Below are 8,028 nucleotides of genomic sequence, written 5' to 3' on the forward strand. Positions count from 1 at the left end.
GGAAACTGAGGCTCAGAGAGATCTCTTAGGGAAGCTTAGAAGCAGTGGGATAGAGATATAAATCCAAGTGTGTTTGATACCAGAACGCAGGGTCTTATCCTGCATCCAGTTAGAAAAGATTGGAATGCAGACCAGGGAATAGAGAGCATAAGAAAATTGAAATGCCAGGGAGTGTTTCTCAGGCTGTACATGGGGAATGGGGGCTAATCCACTGAAGCCTTGGTAATCCAGACCAGATGACATCTGGTGACCCCAGGCCTAGATCGAAGGTGCTGGCCCCACTCTTTGTGCCTCATTGCCGTGTCTTGCAAAATGGAGGAAATCAAGGACTTTCTGTTTACAACCAGGCAAAAGGACCTCAAGCCTGTCAAGATCAAGAAAAATAAGGATAATGTGAAGTTTAAAATTTGATGCAGCAGATATGTTTACACCTTAATTATCACAAAGAGAAGGTAGACAAACTGAAGCAGTCCCTTCCTCCAGATTGGACAGAGAAGAAGCTGAAATGAACCACGTGTGCTGGTTTGAACTGTATTAAAATTTTAAAAATTAAAAAAAAAAAATGAAGTCACTAAGGAGGTAAATGTTTAAGCTGGTTTTAGAAAAGGCAGAGGAACCAGAGATCAAATTACCAACATCCCCTGGATCATGGAAAAAGCAAGAGAGTTCCAGAAAAACATCTATTTCTGCTTTATTGACTATGCCAAAGCCTTTGACTGTATGGATCACAATAAACTGTGGAAAATTCTGAAAGAGATGGGAATACCAGATCACCTGACCTACCTCTTGAGAAATCTGTATGCAGGTCAGGAAGCAACAGTTAGAACTGGACATGGAACAACAGACTGGTTCCAAATAGGAAAAGGAGTACGTCAAGGCTGTATATTGTCACCCTGCTTATTTAACTTATGTGCAGAGTACATCATGAGAAATGCTGGACTGGAAGAAGCACAAGCTGGAATCAAGATTGCCAGGAGAAATATCAATAACCTCAGATATGCAGATGACACCACCCTTATGGCAGAAAGTGAAGAGGAGCTAAAAGCCTCTTGATGAAAGTGAAAGAGGAGAGTGAAAAATTTGGCTTAAAGCTCAGCATTCAGAAAACGAAGATCATGGCATCGGGTCCCATCACTTCATGGGAAATAGATGGGGAAACAGTGGAAACAGTGTCAGACTTTATTTGGGGGGGCTCCAAAATCACTGCAGATGGTGATTGCAGCCATGAAATTAAAAGACACTTACTCCTTGGAAGAAAAGTTATGACCAACCTAGATAGTATATTCAAAAGCAGAGACATTACTTTGCTGACTAAGGTCCATCTAGTCAAGGCTATGGTTTTTCCAGTGGTCATGTATGGATGTGAGAGTTGGACTGTGAAGAAGGCTGAACACCAAAGAATTGATGCTTGTGAACTGTGGTTTTGGAGAATACTCTTAAGAGTCCCTTGGACTGCAAGGAGATCCAACCAGTCCATTCTGAAGGAGATCAGCCCTGGGATTTCTTTGGAAGGAATGATGCTAAAGCTGAAACTCCAGTATGGCCACCTCATGCGAAGAGCTGACTCATTGGAAAAGACTCTGATGCTGGGAGGGATTGGGGGCAGGAGGAGAAGGGGGCGACGGAGGATGAGATGGCTGGATGGCATCACTGACTCGATGGACATGAGTCTGAGTGAACTCTGGGAGTTGGTGATGGACAGGGAGGCCTGGCGTGCTATGATTCATGGAGTCGCAAAGAGTTGGACACGACTGAGCGACTGAACTGAACTGAAGGAGGTAAATGTTGAGGACAAGAGCAGTGAAACTTACCTGTGACTTTATATAAACTGAAATGAAAATGCCCCATTAAAGATGATCAAAAGACAAGCTGAGCCTGAAGCAGGGAAGATAAGCAACTCCTGGGGAGGCCAGATGTCCCCTGGAAAGGGACAAACTGAACTGATCGTCAAGAAGATAGTTTTGGGCAAACAAGAAACATCATCAAGATTCCAGATCTGTGTGAGCATGAGTTGCCAAAATAAATCCTCTCCTGAGTGCTATATTTAGTTTTGCCATTTGCTTCCGTTGGGACCAACACTCTATTTGTTCACATACTATTTACTGAGGGCTTCCCAGGTGGCGCTAGTGGTAAAGAACCCACCTGCCAATGCAGGAGACTTAAGAGATGTGGGTTCAATCCCTGTGTGCGGAAGATCCACTGAAGGAAATGGCAACCCACTCCAGTATTCTTGCCTGTAGAATCCCATGGACAGAAGAGCCTGGTGGGCTATAGTCCATGGAGTCGCGAAGAGTCAGACATGACTGAAGCAGTTTGGCATACCATTTACTGAACATCTACCAAGCCCTGTGCTAGACTCTGAAGACAGAGACATGAATGAAACATTGTCCATGCCTTTAAGGAGATTCCAGACTGGAGCAGGAAGACAGACATGGAAAGTGATTCTCACAATTCAGAGTGGCAAGAATTCTGATATGAATTTCCACAGAGTGCTACGTGAAGGCAGAAGAAGTATATTTGTCTCTGTTGTGTACATCAAGGAAGACTTTCTGGAAGAGGTGACCACTTGAGCCCAAAGAATTGCTGGAAATTAGCTAGGTGAAGAACAAGTAACAAGTAGTAAAGAGCAAGAACATGGGTGAGGGATAAGGAGGTATAAAGAGTATACAACATTCATTGTCAGACATGGCTGGAGCTATGGGAATGAGTGTGGGCTCCACAAGGGGAAAGGCCACTCTGTGTTTTGTTCTGCTTTGTTACTGTAGTATCCAGCACAGTGGCTGGCACACGCTGCCTTCTATTTCCACAAGTGCTCTATATCCTGTGAAGGTACCCACCTGGAACCCCTGACTCTCCAGAACCCAGTCAAGAATAGAACTGCTAAGTTACCATACAAGGGCATAGAGTCCATAATGGAACAAGTATTTTTCTTATTTGGTGTCCCTGTATTCTTACTGATATTGTGTGTGTGTGTGTGTGTGTGTGTGTGTGTGTGTGTGTGTGTGTATACTTGCTCATGTATATATATATAAAAGGTCAGAACTCCAGTGAGGAGTGTGGGAACAGAGGGAAGAGAGTTATTCTGTGTGAATAACTGAAGGGTGTACATCTCTAAAAGAACTTTGGCAATGAACATATCTACTGAAAAGTGAAATTTCACATTTCTTAGAGCTTTGCCTTTTGGAGATCTCCTATTTGTAAAAATACAATTTCATTGCTATTTGACATTGGAATTGTACAACAAAGAATGTTGCTCACCATCCGTTTCTACAAGGATTAAGTCATTAGCCACTCCAGTGACTGACCAACAGTGCATCCTGATAGGAATTCAGGATGAAAAACAGGATGGGGCTCTCTATGCTTTGGAAAACAGGCCCCTTAGTTAGGGTGTATTTTTCAAGATTAATTTTAATGAACCCAGATTCTTAGATCTTTCCATATGTAGTAAAGCACTAAAATCATGAACTAAGATACCTATTCCTTATGACTAGCAATCATCCTTTTACTGAGATATATGCTTGACTGCACGTAGTCCCTCTCCAAAATCATACATATACTGGCCTCTCCTACATCTTTGGAGCAGTTTCTCAGAGTTACAGAGAGATACTTTCTCAGACTGTATTCTTCAGTAAGATCCCTGAATAAAACTGAAACTCACAAGTCTTTGCATTTTCTTCTTTCTGTCCACAGAATGGTCAGAAATACATATTGAAAAGAAAGAAGAGGTCTAGGGAAGTTAAAAGTAACTTGTTTGTCAAGAAGTTTAATCTTCCATCTCCCTTCTATGTCCACAAATGCTCTATATCCTTTGAAGAAGATTCCACCTGGAAACCCTGCCTCTCCAGAACCCTGCCAAGAATCCGAACTGCCAAGTTACAAAACAAAGGTCATAGAGTCCATAATGGAGCAGGTAATTTTCTCATTTAGTGTCTCTGTATTCTTACTGATGTTTTTTGTGTGTGTTTGTATATGCTTAGTCGTGTCCCACTCTTTCTGACCCTATGGACTGTAGCCCGCCAGGTTCCTCTGTCCATGGAATTTTCCGGGCAAGAATACTGGAATGCGTTGCCATTTCCCACTCCAGGGGATATTCTCAACCCAGGGATTGTGTCTCCTGCATTAGCGGGCAGATTCCTTAGCCCTGGACTACTGGGCAAGTCCCAGATATTTTACCCAGGTCTAGTAAGTTTAGTTGTCTGGGTTCTAAGGTAGAGAATATATAAAGCAGTAAATTGACTGGAGCAAGAACAATTATATCAGTAGTTATCAATTACTGAACATCTATTGTCTACAGGGTACTTTACTGGCACATGCCTCATCAAATCCACTCAATAACCCCCGGAAACAGAGGCTCTAAGAGGGGCAAATAACTTTCCTAAAGACACAATGAAATGTAAGCAAATCTGACAGATTGGAAGACCCAAACCCAGTGCCTAATCTGCAGGAGGAATTAACAATGAAACAGCAGTCTGGGGCCATTCTGTGTGTGGGATAAGCTCTTCTAGTTCCCACAGTTAGCATGGTAGCCAATGTTCACACGCGAAAAAGCTCATTTCTGGAATCGTTTTATGAGAAAAGATTGCATTGTGTCCACTGTGCTCTGTTCAGAGTAAGGGAACTATGTGTTACATTTCAGAAATAACAGAATTTGGATAAGTGGGTGAGTTTTGGCTTTGTCCATGAGCTTTGACCTTGAGCAAGCTGCCTAACAACTCTGGGCCTCGTTTCCTCCCCTGGATGGTGAAGGTTATTGTTTGAATCAACAATCTCTGAAATTCTTTGAGTTCCAGGCAACTTGGGCCAACTCCTATCTCTTGGAAGACCTTGGCTGTCGAACCCCGAAGTCCATTCAGGGCTGAGAGCGCCACCTGGTGATTCAAACTTGCAAGTGAGATTTTTCACTTCCTGTACCCAGCTAACCCAGTTGACAGTTCCAGTTTAGACCTGCATGATGGTTTTTTCCCCTAACTCCTTGAAATTGCTTTTTAAAATGTTGTGAATATGCCCATTTTCCTGGGAAGAGGGTATATAGTTTTCATCCAACATTTCTTAGTCCTCCCTGTCTTCAATCGAAGTTTTTACTACTGTCATTGAAGGTGAGGCCAGAGCAGAAGTGATTCATTTGATAAGCATGGGCTCGAGGCTATGACTTTGTTTGGAAAGTTATTTTATTTATCTGAGGCTCAGCTTCCTCATTTATAATATGTAGATAAGATTAGTGCCTCCTTCTGAAGTTTGCTCAAAAGATAGGAGAAAATCCATGGAATGTGTGCCTGGCAAGAGCAATTAGTATATATTATGAGGAAATTTTCTCAAAACTCTTACAAGAGGGACTTCCCCAGCGATCTAGTGGTTAAATTTTGCCTTCCAGTGCAGGGGGCATGGGTTCTGTGCCTGTTGGGGGAATTAAGATCCCACATGCCATGTTGAGCAGAGACAGGGAATTCTCCCAGAGAGAGAATGCAAAAATCTTACAGTGGAATCAGTCGTAATACACTTGTATTTGAGAAACATGATAGAACTTACACAGCACGCAGGAGAAAGAACCAAATCAAACAAAGATCAGATGCTGGGACCCTAAGAGGTTGGGAATTTCTGGCTACACAGCCAAAGGAGTTTGACTTTGGAAAAAGAAAAAATAATGGCATAAAATGCTACTTGACCACATTCTAGGCAGGTGCCTTGGCACACAGAGAGCCCAGTCTAAGTAAAGAGAGGCAGGCTTTTGTAAAATGCCAGCATCTCCTCAGCCTCACAGAAAGTGAGAACAATCTCTTTCCAGAAGATGTGAGTGGAATTACGGTTGAGGCAGAGAGGAAATTAGAAAAGAGGTGCCCCAAGTTCTTTGAGTCCCTTAGTAGCTTCAATGTCTGTTGAATGGCCATCAGGTGATGAATGGGTTAACACTATGTGGTTCTCTCCATACACTGGAATATAATTCCACCATAAAAAGAAAAGAAGTACTGATACCCGCTACAACATGTTTTGCTAGCTGAAAACATTATGCTAAGTGAAAGCAGCCTATTGCAACATATTTTTTTATTCCATTTATATGAAATGTCCAGAATAGGCAAATCTGTAGAGAAAGAAGGTAGGTTAGTGGTTGCCAGGGCTTGCCTGTTGCAAGTGGAAGGAACTGAGAGTCATAGCTAAAGGGTAGGGGGTTTCTTTTGGGGGCGAAAAAAGTCTGATTGTGGTGATAGTTGGATAACTCTGTGACTATACTAAAAAGTTATAGATTTTAAATGGCAGATTGAAAGTATGGCATATGAAACATACCTCAATAATTATGCTGAAAAAAGCTTTTATTGAAAGTCACACATCTGGGTAATCATAATAGACGGATCTTCTATCATTACCTGGGCTCCCATGGTGGCTCAGCTGGTAAAGAATCTGCCTGCAGTGCAGGAGACCCAGGTCAGATTCCCTGAAAAAGGAAATGGCTACTCACTCCAGTATTCTTGCTGGAGAATCCCATGGACAGAGGAACCTCACAGGCTACACAGCCCATGGGGCTGTAAAGAGTTGGACATGACCGAGGGACTTTCACTTCACTATCATTACTTCATATCATAAACTTTGAAAACAAGTGTTACTGGATATATAATATTCCAATGGGTGCATATTAGGTAACCAGCAAAGACTAGTCTCTGGAAGTTGCTGGGTCTGGTTGTCTCTGGGGAAGAGAATAGAAGCCTGGGGGAGGGGAGCAGATGGCTTACTTTCAAGATATAACTGCATTACAAAAGTGCTTGGATTCTGTTTGATTTTTTTAAATTAAAAATCTTATTTTTATTTTAATTTAAAAATTAAAATCTTATTTTAGGCTGTTCTGGGTCTTCATTGCAGTGCACAGGCTTCTTACTGCAGTGGCGTCTCCTGTTTTGAGCACGGGCTCTAGGTGCATGGGCTCAGTAGTTGTGGTGTACAGGGTTAGCTGCCTCGCTGCACGTGGGATCTTCCTACCCTGGAGACTGGACCTGTGTCCCCTGCATTGGCAAGCAGATTCTTAACCGCTGGACTACCAGGGAAGTCCTGATTTGATTTTTTCATCACCCCTATTGAAGTATCTCTGTTCTCTGTCCTGTCTATGTATCATTTCTCCCTTCATTGTTTTGTCACTTTCCCATTTTTTTCTGCATTAAAAAAATCTGTGGTAAAATACATGTAACATGGGACTTTCTTCGTAGTCCATGGATAAGAGTCAGCATTCCCAATGCAGGGGCATGGATTCCATCCCTAATCAGGGAACTAGATCCCGCATGCCACAACTAAGAGTTTGCATGCTACAACTGAGACCCAGCACAGCCAAATAATAAATAAATAATATATTTTTAAAAGTATGCTAAGTTGCTTCAGTCGTGTCCGACTCTGTGTGACCCCATAGATGGCAGCCCACCAGGCCCCGCCCCCCCATCCCTGGGATTCTCCAGGCAAGAACACTGGAGTGGGTTGCCATTTCCTTCTCCAATGCATGAAAGTGAAAAGTAAAAGTGAAGTCGCTCAGTCGTCTCCGACTCTTAGCGACCCCATGGACTGCAGCCCACCAGGCTCCTCTGTCCATGGGATTCTCCAGGCAAGAGTACTGGAGTGGGGTGTATAACATAAAATTTACTGTTTTGAGAATTCCCTGGTGGCCTAATGGTTAGTGTTCTGGGCTTTCACTGCCATGGCCCAGGTTCAATCCCTGGTTGGGGAACTGAGATCCTGCAAGCTGCACGGTGTGGCCAAAATGAAAAACTAAAATTAAATTTACTGTCTTAATCTTTTAAAGTGTATGGTTCAGTGGCATGAAGTACATTTGCAAGGATGTGCCACCATCACCACCAACTATCTCCATCCAGAATTCATCTTGTAAAATGAAAATGAGAGACAAATTAAATATCTCCTCATTTTCCTATTTACCCCCTCACCCCATTTACTTTCTGTGTCTAGGAATTTGACTTCACTGGGTACCTCTGAAATAACTGGTATCATACCGTATTTGTCCTTTTGTGACTGCTTTATTTCACTTAGCACAGTGTCTGC

The 8,028-nt window shown here is 42.7% G+C and overlaps 1 pseudogene; it reads left to right on the forward strand.

Moving 5' to 3' along the window:
- The first annotated feature begins 240 nt into the window (after positions 1-240).
- LOC114118857 (large ribosomal subunit protein eL38-like) lies at positions 241-1,314 on the forward strand (annotated as a pseudogene).
- The last annotated feature ends 6,714 nt before the right edge of the window (positions 1,315-8,028 follow it).

The sequence above is a fragment of the Ovis aries genome, chromosome 17, assembly GCF_016772045.2.
Source record: "Ovis aries strain OAR_USU_Benz2616 breed Rambouillet chromosome 17, ARS-UI_Ramb_v3.0, whole genome shotgun sequence".
NCBI classification, from domain to species: domain Eukaryota; kingdom Metazoa; phylum Chordata; class Mammalia; order Artiodactyla; family Bovidae; genus Ovis; species Ovis aries.